Source organism: Ptiloglossa arizonensis, chromosome 3 (assembly GCF_051014685.1).
Source record: "Ptiloglossa arizonensis isolate GNS036 chromosome 3, iyPtiAriz1_principal, whole genome shotgun sequence".
NCBI classification, from domain to species: domain Eukaryota; kingdom Metazoa; phylum Arthropoda; class Insecta; order Hymenoptera; family Colletidae; genus Ptiloglossa; species Ptiloglossa arizonensis.
Genome location: NC_135050.1, coordinates 11,731,884 through 11,751,120, shown reverse-complemented (window position 1 = coordinate 11,751,120; position 19,237 = coordinate 11,731,884). Strand labels below are relative to the sequence as shown.

The 19,237-nt window shown below is 46.0% G+C and overlaps 2 protein-coding genes across 2 annotated transcripts in view; both read left to right on the top strand.

The window, feature by feature from the left end:
- The window catches only part of LOC143144446 (uncharacterized), a 241,881-nt gene that overhangs the window by 57,551 nt on the left and 165,093 nt on the right, over positions 1-19,237 (top strand). The window lies entirely within an intron of this gene.
- Positions 1-19,237, top strand: part of LOC143144447 (uncharacterized) — a 570,964-nt gene that overhangs the window by 551,254 nt on the left and 473 nt on the right. The window lies entirely within an intron of this gene.

Genomic DNA, 19,237 nt, shown 5'->3' with positions numbered 1-19,237 from the left:
ACCAATTTTTGATCGCTCGATTCCGAGTTAATATCCCCTCGTATTGAGAGATCCTAGACGCCCAATCCCATAATCTCGCTTCACGAGATCCTGGCCACATGGCCGTTCTCTCTCTCTCTCTCTCACGCGCACACATACACACTATCTTTCGCTCTCTATCCTCGTGGCAGCCACCTTTTCCGTATCCGACCTTCTCCGTGCCGAAGAAACGTATCGATTTCAATCGCAGAAAATGCCATTGTCCAAGCTGGGAACGAGAACGCGATCGTTTATCGTTACCTGTCCGTGGTGCAACCGTAGTGGATCCCAAAGCGCAACGTTTCCCCGTCATCGCCGTCGACGTCGTAATAACGATCATTCATTATATCCCTGCCATCCGTTTGTCCAAGTGTATCCAAGGAGCACGCTGAACCTTCGAACGGTATCCGCCAGTCATTCCTGGCAATGAGGAACGGTCAACGAAAACGCGCGCGTGTAGAGGGGAGGGGCTGGGAGGAGGGGGTGTTGGGGTGAGGAGGGGAGGCGAGGCGTTTCTTATTTGCCCATTTTTGTGCCGTTTACCTCTTCATTCTTCCTACCCGGTTTTTTCTCCTATCGTTACCTGCCGGCGGTCTCAATTAAAGCGTAGGAAACCGTTGAACTGGCCGCGCGTGGGTTTTACGAGGACCCCGGACATGTTGAAATTGATTTAAGGAAAAAGTTTCTCTCTCGGTTGCGCAACCCCGGGTTCTGGCTCGCCACGAAGATGAGCGTAGGTCGCCTTTGAATCGCTCGTGTCCTCGTTCGAGACCCAAGGGGACCCAAACACTTTGCTCGCGCCGGGAATTGAATACGTTCATTGACAACGCGGAACGCCGTGGAATTTCTTTCTTTTTTTGTTTTTTTTTTTTTTTTTTTTTCGAAATTTCGCGCACCAAGCTCGTACACCCGGTTGTGGAATTCGATTCGTGGAATATAATCACGGGCGTCGTTGACGAATGCTTCGTCGTAGCGGGAATCGAACGATTTCGTCGATTGCGAGGAACCTACGCGGACTTTGTTTCTCGAGCGGACGGGAAGAGTCCTCGCGAGAAGTCTCGGTATCCAGATTCGAGTTGTGGAATGTAAGTACGAGTATAATCGAGAAACACTTCGTTCGAGAAAAGATTCGAACGATTTCGTCGACAGCGCGGAACTTGCTTTGTTTTTTCAAATTGAAAACAAATGTTCGTCTTCGTAGACATTTGGATCGTACGTTACATTGTGTTACGAATCAAAAGTGCCTGAACACGATCATCGGGAAATTCCTCGACGAGGAATAACCTACTATCTACGCTTTGTCTTTAAAACTTGAACGCGAAGGTCATCGTCGAAGGTTCTAATATCGAGGTTCGATTCGTAGAATTCGATCGCGTATCGAATCCGCGTCTCACGTAGTTCGATTTGGTAACCGGGTCCATACGGTGGCGAGTTTGGTCGATCGATCGCTGGAAATAATAGTTGTAAAGTATTTCCACGAGTGTCCAGAACTGTCAGGTTCGTTTTAGTCAGTCCCGGCGTGCCATGAGAGCGAATTCCGCCGCTTCTGTGTTCCTCGTTGTAAACACAAATAGAAAAGCTGGGCCCGGGGCTCGGCATTGTGAGGAGGACGCTTTGTTGTTTTTTCATCGTGCCACGGTGGACCTTAAGGCCCACGGCTTTGGGACTATTCACGGCCAACCGAGTGGAAGTCCCATTCCTTGCATCGTGGAGTGCGCGGCTCGGCCGGCGTTTTTCCTTGCTCTTTCATCGTCGTAATCCGATTCCCCAGGGCCCTCCGCTTTTAACTGCTTCCACGAGACCGTCGAGACCGTGGATTCCAGAACGAAGTATCCACGATACCGTTGTAAAATATTCGATCGCGAATACACGGTTAATTCGGTAAAAAGCATCGGTGTAACTTTATCGAACGATTGACCGGTAACGTCGAACGACAGATTCTTCGTGTTTTTTACCGTATTATTGTCCCTCGTTCGACGTAACTCGTTAAGCAACACGGTACTCGACTCGTTGGAATATTTACTTCCGACTACTCGATGAAAATATCGTTTCCTCGTTTTATTTTCTACGCACGGTCTATTTTTTCTTTTTTTTTTCTCTTTATCCTTACAACTATCCAGGAATGTTAACAAGCGATCCCGAAAGTCTTGACAATCTTTCCGTGGCAATTCGTTATCGGAGGAGCGACTTCAAAAGTTTGTTTATTACCGAAACGATCCAATCGACGATGATTGTACGTTTATTCCGATATCTCCGAAAGTTACTTCCTCGATAAAGAGCGATACTCGACGATGATTTACGGTCGTTGAAACGGTGACGGATATATACGTGTGTACGTTCACAACGGTATTGTTTCGATCGTTTGTTATTTTTTGTTTGTTTGTTCGTTGATTAATTACTCGACTCGTCGTAGCGTTTCTACTGGCCGTATAATTTTACCGGTCGTTTCGTTCCGTATTTATATTGTGCTTCGCGAACTCGTAATACGCGAGTTAAAATTCACGTCTCTCAAGGACGATTCGAAGTCTTGATAAAAATGCTAAGTTACGCGCCCGATGGTATGTAAATAAAATAATTTCCGTGAGACCGCGCAGATGTTTCACGAGGTTCGGAAACGGTGGGCCGAAATAGTCTCGGCGAACATCTGATTCCGACCATCTGGTTCGTCCGCTTCAATTTATACGTAATTGTCGCGCATAATTCCGTTCGGGTAAATGAATTTTTTCACCACTCGAGCATCGAGTGGTTTATCGGGCGGCGATGATCGACGCGATACCTCTAATTACCAGCGGGAGACGGTATCGTCGCGATGATTATTAATCAGCCGCGACATCGGAGAAATTTTGATTGTATCCGACAACTGTTTTTCTCTTCTCGAAACGTGGCCTCGCCGCCCGTTATAATTTATTATAACGATGTAAAAACGCGTAATTACGGATAATTGGCCGCGATAGCGGCCGAGCGGGACTTTGTCAAACGAGCTGCTACGTGCGCCGAAATTTCGATTAATTTTCAATTTATCGAAGGCCCCGATTTAAACGCTTCATCGGGACTTATCGCTCCTCCGAGTCCTTGCGTCCAGGGTCGCGTACCTATTTCCAGCTTGTTATCGTTTCTTTCGCGATACATATAAATTTCTTCGCGCGAACGTAAATAGAAATATTACTGGAAATCACGAGCTTTCTACTCGACGGAAGCCCGTGATTGGTGTTTCACTCGTCGATCGAATCTTCGAAATAAACTTTCGTTCGACATCTGGAATAAACGGGACCGGACGAACTTACCTCGTACCGGTGCGTTGATACTCGGGTAAATTAATACGAGGACGAACCGAGTAATATTATAACGCACGGTTTCTCCGGTACATTTGGAAAATACGATCGTGCGATTGAAGCGAAGAACCGATTGTAAACTTTCGTATTCGACGGATCTTATTGCGATTCGTGGGTCAGTAACCGATGAAATTACAGAAATATATTTCCGTTCGTCTAAAATCGATTTTTCAAGAATCGAGGCGAAACGAAGATTCACGTTTCGGTGTTCGAGTATCGATGTTCTCGAAATTGATACGAGAACGAACCGATCGATATTATAACGAACAATCGCGAAGAAACGATTCCAAACTTTCGCGTACAAGGAACTGTGTAATTTTTCTACCAGTCGCCGATGAGATCTCCGAAGTAAATTTTTGTTCAACGTTTTCTACGAAGCATCGAGGCGAAACGAACGACCCCGTATTAATATTCCGGTAAATTAATACGTCGACGAACCTGCCGATATCGCGACCAACGCGCGTACACCTAACGAATAATCAAATAAATACAATTCCCCGGCTAAACTTAGAAAACATGGCTGGGTTCGTTATCCGATCGCGAGTTTCAAACGTCTTCCATCCACGGCGCGAATCCACGTTAATTCTTCCATCGACACTTTGCACTCGAACCTTTTAACTCGCTTCCACGGACCGTGAATTATTTAACGAGATAATTCTCGGTCCGTTTAAGGCGATATTACTTGGTACTCCCGCGTTGCAAAAGAATCGAGATATTTACACGTGCAACGGCGCGTTAACAATTCCACGTTGTAAAGTTGGCGCGCGGAGCCGGCGAGATGGTTTTTGTTTAGAAATCGTAAGCGAGTTAATTAGCCCGGTGACCGGTGTTAACCGTACAAAGGCCAGAATCTACTCCCGTGAGTCACGCTCGTGCCGGGATCCCACGATTTCTACAAGAAGTTTCAATATATCGGTCGCGATGATAACGTTTTAGTGGGCCGTAAATCATCTCGTATCTAAGTGGCTGAAGGAGGTGATCCTCGAGGAATGCCTGGTTCCGGGCGAAGCATTAATGAATTTCCATAATGGCGCGATAACAGTGTATACAGTGGGGCATTAATACGCACTCGTGAGATCTTTACGGCCGTTTTACGCTTCTCGTAAACTTCGCTCGCGTACAATTTGTCCTTCCTACGTCGCCCTGAACTAGTCGCGAACCCGCAACCGGCCACCGATTTCTGGGAACGAGCTCCCCCCGGGTTTCTTATCGTCGATGATCGCTGGCAATGAAATTACCGCCATTATTTACCGTACACCTACCCAGAACGATTCGGGCCTTTATTTCCTAAGTTATAATTAACGCCAGGGAAAACATCGCGGCGCCCGATGCGTTATCCGTCGTTTCACCGTAAATGTACTTAGCCACCTCGCCGGTTTATCGCCAACGATAGCAGAAATAAATAGCGACCAGTTTCCGAGTGACCAATTACTTCATTAATTTGCCGCATCGATGAACAGAAATTCTAGTAGACGCGCTTGTAAACCTTTTTCGCTCGTCGTCTAACACCGTCGCGACTACACGGCCACGGTGAATTAACGCGTCGAGCGCCGTGTTGGTCACCGGTGACCGACGATTAACTTACGTCGTCCTCGCGATACGAAACGTATAAAACGATATTAACTCTTATCGTGGCGAGTGTTTAGTCGATCGACGACTCCAACCTGTTTTCGTGTGTACGCTCTTGAGATTCTAACGTCTTTGCGGAACTAACGTGCAAATAAGTGGTCTTTAAATGGGAGGTGAACAATAGTAATTTCGTTAACGATGGTCAATCGATCATAATTGATCAACGTACGAGGAAAGTGGGGTAAAACGGGACATCAATGTTTCTCTTAGATACGAGCCGCGAATAAGTTCAAATCTTACAACGTGATTCTAAGCAGTCCTTGAATCGTTTAGCGATCGACCACGGTGCCGAACAGAATTAGTTATTAGTCGATCCAGAGTTGCCGAAAAATTTCCGATGTCCGAGTTTCGATCACGCGTTAACCGGGGTGCCATTTTTTTTAAATCATTCACTATCTTGGATTTAAGTAATTCGTAACGGTGAGTACAAAATTCCGTTCCGCAATACTTACCGTGTATTTCAGCGCAAGATTCGAGTTTTGTCTTCTATCGAAGCGTAATTATTAAATATTTACTAAATTACCTCGTACGCGAGAAAATGGGACACTCGAGTCTCTATACATAAATTTCAATATCTTTGAAAAATCTTATTTTTGTTCTTAAACGTTTTCTAAATACAGCATTCCCGTTTTTCGTAGTTTAAGATCTGCTGGAAACATCTAACCAAGTCCCAATGTTTTCTTTCCGATTTTTTTTGTAATCGCGGTCCAAATTTAAGCGTTTCGTTCTCCAATTTTTTCAAACATTCACGGGGATGCGATTCGGGTTTACGTTCGCGAGTCTCGCAGTAGAAAACTGTTTATTTTTTTATTTTTACGACGTGAAATAAACTAGTCGGTGGAGCGACCAACGGGTACATTTGGAGTAAAACGCTCGATATCGGTGGTCAAGCCACGCTTCTAGCGATAAGGGTTGAAACTGAAAATTTTACGATTACGGAAAAGGCAAAAAATGTAGCCGAGCGTTGGTTAAATTAATATTGAACTCGAACGGCGCGCGTTACTTCGTCCACGGGCGCGTCATTATCGGATATATAAATTGGTAAACAAAGAATACAACAACGTGTCTCTTTGAAACATCGAGAGCAACTCCTGTCGAACAGCTCGTTAGTTGTCTTGTTGCTCGTCGACGACTAATAGCTGCCCATCTCCATTTATTGACATACCGAGCGGAACATTAATGGAACATAATAAAACATTATAATACGTGCAACAATATTAACAAATGCGATGCAATACGATGATTTAACGGCCGTATCGATGTTCGTTGAAATATGTCGAGCGGAGACGAGGTTTTGCATCGCAACTGTCGCAAAACGTGACTTTCGTTGTAAAATTTCCAGCGTTGTTACGTTCAAACCGTTTTGCATCGTTTTCGTAACGTTTCTTACAAAATTGTTCAACTCACTCTCTCACTTCTTTCTCTGCGAATTACTCGAAAACATCGAAATACAAACGATACGAAAAACCAAAGATATATTTCTTCCATACGATCTTTTCGTTCTCCACCAAAAAGTGTTGCAAAAATTTATTTCGTCGTATCTCGGGTAAATTATCGTAAAATTCGTAACATTTAATATCCACTCCAGAATTGAAATTTTCATCGTTCCCTAAACCGATGCAATCCATCGGTATTATTTACAAATATTCACAAAGATTCGTGATACTTAAATTAGTACAATGGGACTATTTTGAAACGAAAAGTCAACATTTTTCAACTCCGACGCTTACATTGTTTTCCACGAACGCTCTTCGATGATCGATATCATCCATAAAAAACGATTCGTACATCCGGAACTCTTCGATCGCTCCTTGTACCTCGCTGACATTTTCTCGCGTGGAGTTAAAGCAAGGTTTTCGACGATTTCTCTGTTTCCTTGTTTCTCGGACCGAAAACGATCTCATTTCCATGAGAAAAAAAAAAGTATCTAATTAATTGCGTTTACGTGCAACCAAATAAATTACATAAATTAGAATAGTTAAGTAATTTAGATAAGTTGTTATTAATTAATTATGGTTCTATCGAAGTAATATTTATATCAGAGATAAATTTCTAAAATCGATATTTTCTAATAGGCGGTCCGAACTGGGCGACCTGAAATTCAAAGAACGACGTCGTTCGGAGCGTCGTCGAGTACCGACTCGCGACGACTCGAGATCGTGAGTTTCTTTCTGCGCGTTCCGTTGGCCAGATACGAGAGATCGGCGGTAAAAACGTGGAAAATAACCGACTTTCGATGAACCACCGTGGCTGTACGAAGAAAAGCGTGTCGCGTTCGCGACGAGTCGGGAGGAACGGCCGACAGGGCCCGGAAGAACGCGACTTACGCGCGAAGCGTTTAACGACCACCGATAAAACCGTCCTCGACACTGAGACGACACGTGACGAGAGTCTCGTGGAGTGGTTAAAGCGGCTGGATCACCGGAGGGGCCGATCACCGCGGTCGATAAGAAATCGCTCGGAAAATTGGCTTATTCCGATCGACCGGCCACGTCTCTCTCTCTAATGCTGACAAACGACTCTGTCGGAAGTGCCGAAATACCTGCGCATACCGGGCCGCAAAGTGGCTGTTGCTCGATATAACGACGAACACTCGACGTCGATCTTCCATCGGACGATAATGGAGACCGTTAATCGGCCGAAATGTGTTCCTCGTTCGCGATGACTCGCGCGACGCACGAGCGAATCACCGTGTACACGACCCGATCGGTACAATATCGTCGAGAGATTTTTTTCTTTCTTTTTTTTTTCTTTTTTTTTTATCGACTCGTTTTCGATGGCAACGAGTTCAAGATGCCACGGAGCGAGAAACGTGGACGGGAATCGACGACGACTTTTAACCCTTTGAGCCTCGAGTACATCCGGTCGAGGCAATCCGCGTGGACAACGTCCCAGTTGCTACGGACGGAATAGTTTTTCGCTGGGGTGAACTTTGTCGATTGAACGTACACGATGGAAAGATGTAATTGTAATTCTTTTACACGATACGCATCGAACGATACGGGAACGTTCGTTTCGAATCGATAGCTTTCTTTGAACGTATACGTACGTCACAAGGGTCGAAGAGACTTCGTATTCGCCGCACGGTAAAGAATAAGGGCGAGCGAAGTTAAGTAGGGTTTGTTACAGAAATCTGGTACCACTCGACCAAGTATTTTATATTGAAAGTAAAAATGAATTATTTTGGAATATCTTTCGATTTCAATGTTCCGTGGACCAGTATTCTAACGTTTTACCGAGACTCGATATTTCGATCTCTCGAAATATTAGATCACATTGGATGTCGATCGAGAGATTCGTGAGAGAGTGAAGTTAATATTGTGTTCTACATATTCGATTGATTTTTTCACAAAGTTACCCCTTTTGGGTCGCAGCATCGGTCAGCAAACACTTTATATATTCACCGGGACGAGTACACGAGCGGTAGGTGATTATTTATCGATGTAATTCCAAAAGAGTTGCGGAATATGTAAAATAGAATACTTTTCATCATCATACACTTACACATCACGATTCTACATATCCGACAGATGGTTTTTGTTATCTCTGATGCGTCAGTAATTTCTTTACGTCGATTGGCAAAGGGCGAAACAAAAATGGTTTCTCACCGAAAAAGGTTTCTTTCAACGATGTAACAATATTTACAAACACTCTTTCCTCCTCCTTACGTAATTACCACCTCGCGTGTGTGACACATTCTAGAAACGTTCCCCAGAATGTTTACAAATGTTCGCGCGGAAGAATTTTCCCAGTCGACGCGGACCGAGAGTTCGAGTCGAGTACGAGCCGCGATATTCGCAATGTTTATAAATACGAACGCAACGAAAACCGATCCACGGTACAGTCAGTGTCTATTCGACGTATCTACAACGTAGAATTGTACACAACCCTACCGTATACGAATCCATCATTACCCAAATGCTCTGGTATTCGAACGTACCGGTAATACAGTAACAGAAGATTTCCAGCGAGGCTCATATCCATCGTTTTTCATTCGTCGTTACCACCCAAGTGAGTCGTCTCGAGTTTACGATCGGTCGTAATTATTTCTCTTCTTCGAGAATCTTATCTACGATTAATAATAAAAAAAAAAGTAACGCTCCGTCGAGACACGAGGTCCGCGCGAAAGTGATCGAGAAATGCTCGACTTTGAACTTCGAGCGTTGGCATAATTTATTTTCGTCTTATTCGCCTAGAAATATTCTATTCTATTTTTCGTACGACTAACGCGCAATGATTTACCGAATTTCTTCTCGCGATATCGCGCGCCGATGACGATCGTTCCTCGTTGCTCGCGATGATTAGAAGATCGGGCGGTAAAACGATTCCATCGTTGGACGATAGTGTCCGTTCGTTCCGAGGTATAATCTCTCGCGCTTCCTCCCGTGCAAATAATCCCACCGTTTGAAATACAAACTGTACCCTTCGTCCCCGTGCAGGATGATCGTCGATCACCCGGCGCGGTCTTCGCGGCGATAACTCGAAAAGAAAAACGACACGTACGATCGACGTTGTAAAAAGTGGGAAGAAGGGTGCCGTGTTGCTATTAATCCGTAATCACGACAGCGTTGTAAGTTGTAATCACGCGTTACACCCGATGCCGTGAGTAAACCGTTCGTAGCGATTATCGGCGAGGCCGTGGTAGAAGCTTCGTCTAAAAACGTCCCCGGTTGATTTACGCGTCGATTTTCTATCAACAGTTATTTTATTAACGAATACAGACGGCACGATCATACTTAGCGAACGGTTGTAAACCATTCCCGAGAGCCACGGACGAGACGCGCGAACACTTTATTTCGCGGTGCTTCGAAATTAGCGGCGTTTCTTGCGCGAATAACTCTCGGGGAACTCCGCTACGAAACGTTCTCGTCGACGAATTAACTATTTTTTTTTTTTATTACGGAAAACCCGTCCGTCGTACGTTAATTTCACATCGGGATTTCGATTTAGTTCCAGTATCGAAACCGTTTAACTCGTCCACTTCGTGTACAATATCACGCGAGACTCGCGAGGAAATCGTCTTGTCCATATTTTTACATCGAAGTATATCTTATTGAAAAGGAAACTCGCGTAATGCCTTCGAGAAGAAAATTCAGCGTTTCGAATTCAGCGCGGTGATCTTACTGTTGATCGTGACACGCGTTATCGAAACCTAAATCGTTGAGCATAGGGGTTGAATCGAGTCTAACGGTGGCGGTCCGAGACAAAGTTACACAGCGCGAACCGGCCGGTACGTGTATCGATTCATCGAGGTTGATTTGAAAATTCGATCGCGTTGCGTTTACCGCGTCTACCTACCGGGCGACGACGAGCGTATTTTTGGGCACCAGGCATCGTTCCAAGCGAGTTCCGAAAGGTGTCGTCACACCTGCTGCCCGTGGAAAATCAAATTTCAAGCTTCGAGTATCCGCACTTAGATTTATAAATACTGGATTGGCCAGCGGCCAGTTGACAGCTAGAATTATCAACGGGGCGCATCATCGACGACTGGACGCTTCTTCGAGCCGATCATCGATATTGCCGATTACGTTCCCGCGAACCGTAGGCTCGTTAAACGCTCGCGACGAGTGGTAAAAATCCACCGGGATCGATTTACGCGTCGATTTTCCATCGACGGTTTTTATTTTATTAGCCGAAGCGATGAAAGTTGTACTTTCGCGAAACGACAAACACCGCGATACGGAAATCGATGTTCTCTCGCCTCTAAATCATCGATCTCGAGTCGTCGAACGAGCGACGAACGAACGATTCTCGATCGTAGCCGCGAGTAACACAGTTAGAAATAAAATATTTCTCGCGGGAACATTCGAAGGCACTCCGTAACTATTTTAAACGAAACCAATCTTCGTCCCGCGGACAATCCTAACGCAGAAACTCGATGACGTACGATGACACGACCTAACCGAAAACCTAACGCGGAACGACGACCGGTGTATTAGCGTTGACGTCGCGCGAATTCACGAATTCCACCGCAAGCGGTTTCGAAGGGGAGAAAGTCGAGGTTGACGTGTTTTCGAAACGCAGAATCCACGGAACGTTGCTTCAACGGTTTATTTACAAATTGTTCGCCCGTTGTAACGTTGCCTAGCCGGCGTACCGTGTATCTCTTCGCCTCGCTCGTCCAATTTGTCCCAGAAACGTGACCCCTAATTGTTTTATACGTGCTCGTAAAATCTATTTTAAAATTTCATTCGCGACATGACACGTTATGCTAAGCAACCAGTGCCATACAATTCAAATTTATCTCTCTCTCTCTCTTTTTTTTCTCTCCCTCTCTCTCTCTCTCTCTCGCGGGATTTCTCCTCGCGACGCTCGATTGTTCGAAGATATTCCCAGCGTGGCGTTATTGAAACGACATCAGTGAAGTTTTATCGTCTTATGGCGAGAGGACGGTAGTGCAAATTTCAATCGTACGTTACACGGATACGTGCCGCCATTAAACCTGTTGCGGTTACTGCCGGGTTTCGGGAGCTACCAGGAATAGCTTTATCGTGTCTCGTCTCGGACAGCGCAGTTTCTGCCGCGAGATAATACTATCCGCGGACTCTACGAGATAATCTTATTGTTGGCAGTATATCAAACTATTGTCGCGGAAGATAGTTCGCTCGAATCTTCGTTAAGCGGAGGCTACCGATCTCGAAACCGATTCGTGACAGATGTCGTTGAAAATTGTTCGCGATTCGATACTCGTCCAATTGTTTTCGCGATGTGACGCGATCGTGGAGATTCTTGACTCTTTTGCGAAAATATCGACGAGAATTCGAAGATCGAAACGAAGACTGCGCGATAAATATCAACTCGTGTGGTCCAACTGTATCGGAACAACGATTACGAGCATCGACGTTCGAGCGGGAAGGAAAATTAAAATTCGTCGGCCATTTTAACGTCCGTTGAATTCACTTTCCGCCTTTGTGACATCGAACGCATCGAATTGCTTATTACGTCGCTCGAAATTCGATCACGCTTCTCCCGCAAGTACTTGTCCTCGGGTTACGCAAAATTGCAACATTTCGGTGTCCTTCGCCTACTGGAGAAATTCCCGTTCGGCGTCGTTATAACGCGATATTTACGGTCAAGGGAATATTTGAGATACAAAACGTGGAAACGACTCGCGCGCGCCCGTACAACGAACAGCAATCCCGAAGCTTCGGCCAAAATAAAGTCTGCGCGCAAATTGGACGGGAATAGAGGGACGGTGGGGTGGAGGGGGTGGGGGTGGGGGCGCATAGTTTTGTGCAAACATTCTCCCGGTTTACTTTCCTTCTCGTAACACGTATCAAATGATACTCGAAACAAATTTCCACCGTCTATTTTCCAACAGATTAAATTCGGTTTTCGATACCGTTTTAACGACTCGGATTGGGAAACGGAACGATTTTCGAACGCGTTCTTCGTAAACCCTGGGAATAGCGCGTGGTTCCGTTCGACCCCCAAGTCCGTCCGTGAAATTTCCGTTTATAAATCGGCGTGGCTCACTCGACCTCGCACGGAACGCGAGCGGCTTCCGTGACACGCGCTCCGAACGAAGGAAAACCTGTTTGCGTCGAAGAGCGACCGGGGGCGTAATTAAAACGCGATTGAAAAAAAAAGGAAAAGAAAAAAAGAAAAGAAAAGAAAAGAAAAGAAAACAGGAGGAACGAAAGAAAGAAAAAGACAAGGAGGAGACGACCGTGGAAGCGTTAAACTGTCCCGTGGCAAAGTAAATATCTCTCGCGAACGGACACTTTTACAGAACGGGGGAAGCTCGAGAATCGAGCGCGGACGATGAACGCGAAATTTCATTTTGTCGGTGGATGTCGCCATCGAGGCTGAATCACGGTACATTTTTATGGAACTCGTAAACGAAGCCGAGTCGTCGAAACCCGCAGCGTGCATCGAACGGATTCGATCGTCGTGGAACGAAACCGGTGGGAAACGATGCTACCTGTTTTCGAGCGTAAAGGTGATCTTAACCTTCAAACGTAACGGTCATTGCCTGGACGATGACCGTTTTGTACTCCGTGACTCCGTGATTCCAGCTCGATCTTTCGAAAGAGCTTTATTCCAAATTTCGAACAATTCGCTAATCATCGAAACTGTTCTCCAAACTCGACCCACCTAGTTGCTCAATTGCCGACACACGATGACCAGGTTACAATTCTCGACGATTCTGACTTCAAAGTCGTTCGATCGCTCGCGCGCGTACCTTCCTTCGAAACCGTGCTACCTCGACACTGTTTCCATTTCTAAATTCGTTCAAACTGTTCTCCAATTTCGACCAATGCCTACTCCACACCATAATCCCACGATCGTCGGTAAATCGTAACAGGGGTTCAGTTGCACCTACACAGATCGTATACGCAACCCCCTTTCGAGATAATGAATCGCGAAATAATTTCAAGAGAGATTAAAATTGCACCGAGGTAAAGAAAATGGTTGTTTCTCTACGCACCGATTCTCTAAATTCGTTTCGACGTTAGCACCGAGCTGCCTAGACAGTTGCACGATCCTCGACGCACGGTGACGGTTTCATCCGTCCCGATCGAGTTCCCGTTCTTTCGTACGTCTCGATTCGACGATTCCATTCGGACAAAGAACGAACAGAGACGGTGAAATTAGCGAGAACTCGCGAAAAGCGAGGAACGTTTCTTCGTAGCCTTGTCCTCTCCTCTCGAACGGAGCAGGTGTGCGGAGGTGGGATGATCGGTCCCACGATCCGGTGCCCGCGGTGGAGGGTTTCCATCGGAAATTCCTTGGGCGCGCGTTAACGGGCGTCGTTGTCGCCGTTAATTCCGCGTTACGGTGTGCACCGGCGATTACCCACACTTTTGCACCGGGTGGTACGCGCGTACGCGCGTACGCGCGTACGCTCGCGCACACGTACGTACGACGTACACGTGCTCACGTGGGAGAGCCGGACACGCCAGATGCGGCGCGCCCACGCGGTGAAAGTCGCGGTAATTGATTCCGTGCTCTTAAGACATCTCGGACGGAGATCCTGCGGCGAGATTAAGCGCGAGAGAGGATCGCCTGAGAACACCGTTCTTGCTCGATAGAAATCTAATGGCGCACGGACCCGGGAGAGGGATCCTCTGTGACCGTTATACGCGCCGGACCGTTCCAAAAAACGAGCCACTTATCTCCCTGCGTTGTGGTTCAACTACGCCAACAATTAACCGACGGTAAACATCCTTACCGGAGATTGAAATTTGACGGTGCTTGGTCGATCTGTTCTACGATCGTTCGAATACCAGTAGAGGTCTGGTTGGTTTTAAACCAAGACCCTAACAGTGGGAGTTACCAGATCTCTGGACACAATGAGGTGACGGAGGACGAAAGATTTGTAATCCGTGAACAACGCGTACACTATATGGGTCGTGTCTTTGGCGAAGTTGCGTCGAAGCAGCAACAATGATCCAAGAGTAGATCTGCAATGCTTTTTACAAGCATTGTATGTGTTTGGAATTTGAAGTTCCTTTTGAAACGGAACGAAACGAAATTTAAACGAGCGAAAGAGCTATATTTCTTTTACGTTTCTCTAAACTGTTTCCAATGTATCTAACCTATCCAAATGCCAAGTTACGTCAATTATCGTAATTATTTTCACATTGAACGTTGCTCATCGAAGCACACGCGACACCGCGTCGCTATGGTGCTATTCGAACAGAATTCCACTGTTGGATTTGTACCGAATTATGTATAAACACACGGGGTTCGGATAACAAGGCGTTCGGATAATAACAGACTGTTTGAGCAGTGAATTATTCGAGTAACGAGAGTTCCGTTGCGGGAGGTTATACTGCATTTAACTTTAATGACATGTGTACAACTCGAGTCGATAAGAAATGTTATCAGAAGTACGTCGTATCACTGGGAGCCAATCGAACCGACGCCTCTTGTAATTCTTCGCACCTTATATTTTCGGAGATATCAAGGTGACTCGAATTTTTCTCAACGACGCGGCATATTTTTTTTTTCAAGCTTGCTCAAGGTCGTCTTATCGATCATCGAATTCGTCTTTTTATCGGCTACATCGCAACGCTAAAAGACTCAAGGTTACCTAGATTTCTTCGAAAATGTATGACATAAAAAATTAAAATACAATTCGTCCAAGCCGAATTAAACCGATTTTGAACGATCGATTCTCTTACTAGAGAGATCATAATTCGCGGTACACGAGAAGAGAACATTAATGGTAAGTAACGATTAATGTTACTTACCTTCGGTACCATTGGTAAATCGGAGGTTCTGAGATCGATTTGTAATTAGATCCGTAATTAACTCGAGCAATCTGTATAATTTCATGGATGTTTTCAAATTACAAAGTTTATACAGGTATATAGTGTGCTAAATGGGAACTAACCTCGTAGATAAACATACCGTTATTTATCATCATTATTATCGCTATTATTCTTCTTCTTATTATTATTCTTAATATTACTATTACCACCACTGGGATCAAACTGTTTCCAGTTTGCAGCGCGCACCGAAGGTACGCAACCGAAATCGTTCGTAGCTTAGAAATGCTCGAGCAGCTCCAGCTATCGTTAGGTCTCCGTGCGCCATCGTTCCGCAAAAGCACATTATAATCGAAGTCGACCACTCGGGGCCCTACCCTCGTGTCGAGGCGAGGACTAACGATGCTCGTTGAAAGAAACGCGACGCCTATGCGCGAAACACGCTCGCCACTCGATCTCTCCCCCGAATTCTTATCCAAATTTCTCGTTCGAATTCCACCGTTACGAACCCCGTGTTTTCGTTCCCCTTCGATTGTTCGCGGAGTCAAGTGGCCCGCCGCGTCTCGAGGGCTCGGAACCGTGCTTGAAACCGTTTCTGTATTTTTTATAATAACGATGAGTCGACCGCGACCCACCAGGCTGCGCGCCGAACACACGAGAATCATCGAAGCAAAGTGAACCGTGAACAGCGCGAGAGAGACGTTCTTCGCAAGTTCGACACGAAACAAGTACAATGGTGTTTCTTCGCGTTGCGGGCGATCCGTGAAACCTGGACTTCACTTTTCCACGATATCGAAATCTCTTATCGTTCGTTAGTACGGTTTGTCGCGTGGCTCTCAGTAAGAAATCCGATCGAGACGAAGACTCGTCTCGATTAGTCGTACGGATAAGTACGAACGATTCGAAACGTTTCTCGAAGAGCTGGTCGGTGTTTCAGTCGAAATTGCTCGGAGCTCCGGTTTCCTCTGGCACCGATCTGAAATTTAAAATTACACAGAATCACCGAATCGGTTATCACAGTGTCGTTGAACGCTTCTCGGTCGTTGCACGAAACTGTACCACGTGATATATTTTTCACGAGATTAGCTCAGAAAGACCGAGAACCGTGAATAACGAAAGATTCTCAGACTGGTTTCGAAGTCTCTGACCGCGAGCGCTTCTAAAACACGTTGTGATCGAAACTTGGTTACGAAAGGTCAGATTCTTTTTCCATGATTTTCTTTTCCATGACGTTTTACCATGATTCGATCTCGGGCAGAGATGGAGGGCAGATCGAGAGAAAAATCGACCGGAGAACGCGACGGGTTTGTTTTTCGAAGGATTTCGTTCCTGTTTTCCCCGTTTATGTAAAATAATAGTTTTGACGATAATCGGGATGGTAATTTGAAGCGCGTCATCCCGTACACACTGAATATATTACGTCCAATAAATTTGACAGTAGGAGTGTCAAAAGAGTCGATTGAATGTGGCCCTCCCCGTTCTCTTCCTGCTCTCGCACTTGCGCCCGATTATTCCACAATAGACACCAAATGTCGCGTTCAAAATTGAAAGCTAAAACGCGTTAACAACATTCCGCCCATCTGAATCGATTTCGTAACGACAACAACGAAACGCGTATTACAAACACTGCAGGAGGACGTAAATATCGCGCGGGAACCGGCCGGATTTTCCAGCGTTTTTTCAGCGACGTTGATATCCGAATACAACGCGTCTCGAACCCTACGCAAGATACGTATCTTCCTCGCGAGATGGAAAAAATTACCGGAGAAAAAGTTGCACGGTTCGAAGAGATCTAACTTTCTACGACTCCGCTTTTTCCGCGTACGCCGCGATGCACCTGCGAGATGCAATTGTACTTTCTCCTTTAATGGAAACATATGTGAGCGGTTTTTTTCCCCTTCTTTCTGTTTTTCTTTTCTTTGTTTTTTTTTCTTTTTTCTCGAAGCGAATCGATTCGTTTCGACGTTCCGCGCGTAAAAAGTCCGGAACATCGAGAAGCGAATACCGTTCGAGATACTTGGAAGCGCCGTCTCGGGTACGTGACTAATCGTGTTTAGATTTAAATAACGACACTCCTCGAATTAGATAATCGTGTACAAGGAACGAGGCTTATCTTTTGAAGAGTATATTAAGCGAGAGAACAGTTAATTAACCATTAGGAACGCCAGATTAGAAGTAACCTTTCCCGTATCTACGATATTTATACAATACCGATGATAAATAGTCGCGCGGCAGAGTCACGATCCCGATAAGATTGGAACACGGTGTAGCCTACTTTGGATCGATCGAGACCCCGAGATAGGCGAACAGATTTTCGACAGATTCGTTGGAAAAAGAGGACCGACGATTAACGAAGGGTCCATGGACGAATCTAATTACCAAAGGAACTTCCTCGGTATGCTAACCCTTTCGTAATTCTCGATAACGCCACTCTAACGGTTAATAATGAAGTTCTGTTTAGATTCTCGGTCTCGTTCACGTATATCGTACCTAACGCTACCGACCACGATTCGTCCGTATCACAGATACGCTACAGGTAGAATAAAAAATTAGTCCGGACTGAAAAGAGGAATACTCCACGAACGGTAAGAATATTGTACAGTGTCTCGTAATTTCGATTCTCTGGCAGTTCCTTCCCTTCCCCCGAGTCTCTTCTTTTCTCGAAAGGCGATCTCGTTGACGTTTCGATCGTCCGTAAAGAAAACGTGACGAATTCTACACATTTGTGTATACATAGAAATTCTCACCGCGAGCGAAAAAAAGGTTTTTCGAAACCCACGTTTGTATCTGGCATCGTCCGTTCTGTCCGTATCGCGGTTGTATCGTAGGCAGAAAGAAAGATCAGTTCCGTGTTAAGAAGAGCGATGTACCATGAATATAGGTGGGGGAACGTGTACGGTGCCCTGTAATTTTGATTTGCTCGAAGTACCATCGCTTGTGGGACGTTTCTCCGTCTTTTCAAGGACGATCTCGTTGCCGTTTCAATCGTCCGCAAAGAGACCACTGCGAAGTAACAAACGTGTACAAATTCTCCCCGTGAGTGTTGTTGTTGTTGTTTTTCTTTATTTTTTTTTTTCTTTCCCTCCGAGGCACCCCGTGTTTCGCGCGACTCGTTTTCCAAGCCGCGGCACCAACCAGCGACGCGAATCGGGATTGTTCTTTCTTCCGCGATGACCCACAGCGAACCTCCCCACCCGTTGAGCTCGTTAACCGGGCATAATGATCATTCGATTACGGGCATCGCGGATAATTCAATAACGATCCGTGCGCGGTTTAGGCGTAACGCTGCGACGCCATCGTCACGCAGCCCGGCCATGACGATGACACTCGTCCCGCGTAATCGGTCATTACGGCCGATGACGTGCGTTTTGCGTGAGACTGCGGCCACGGCGTTAACTTTGTTAACGTTTCGAACGAGATTCCCGTTGCATTAGCGGCTGATGGACTGCCCGTACCGGCCGCGCGCATTAATCTTGCCCACGGTGGGGGCTGGTCGAGATTCGAGCCAGGAGAGAGAGAGAGAAAGAGAGAAAGAGAACACATAGGGGGAGAGGGACGTGGAAATCCTTTGCTCCTTCCAGGGACGATGCACTTGACTTTGCTAGAGGCAGCAGCCAGGCGTCGCGGGATCGTATCCAACGACGTGGATCGCGTTACGTTTTCTACTCTTTTTCTTTTTTTTTTCCCCCTCTCTCTCTCTCTCTCTCTCTCTCTCTCTTTCTCTCGTTCCTCTGTCCGTCTCGCTCGAACGCTCGTGGAAATCGCGCAACCGAGTGACTTCAACATCGAGAACACCCGTGGTGTAGTTTCGGCTTCGGGGGGGTTTGCAATTTCGCGACCACGACGACAACGTGGAAGAAGAAGATATCCGGACGATGTATCGCCGCGTAACAGGACGAAGTAAATTTAGAATGTTTCGTAGATAGTTAATCTTGATTCCTAATTAGGGGCAAGTGCCGCGGCTGCCAGACGTTCCCTGTGAAATCGATGCGTGTGCGTGTGTACGTGTACGAGCGAGTGTGCGCGGTTTCGGGCAGACGA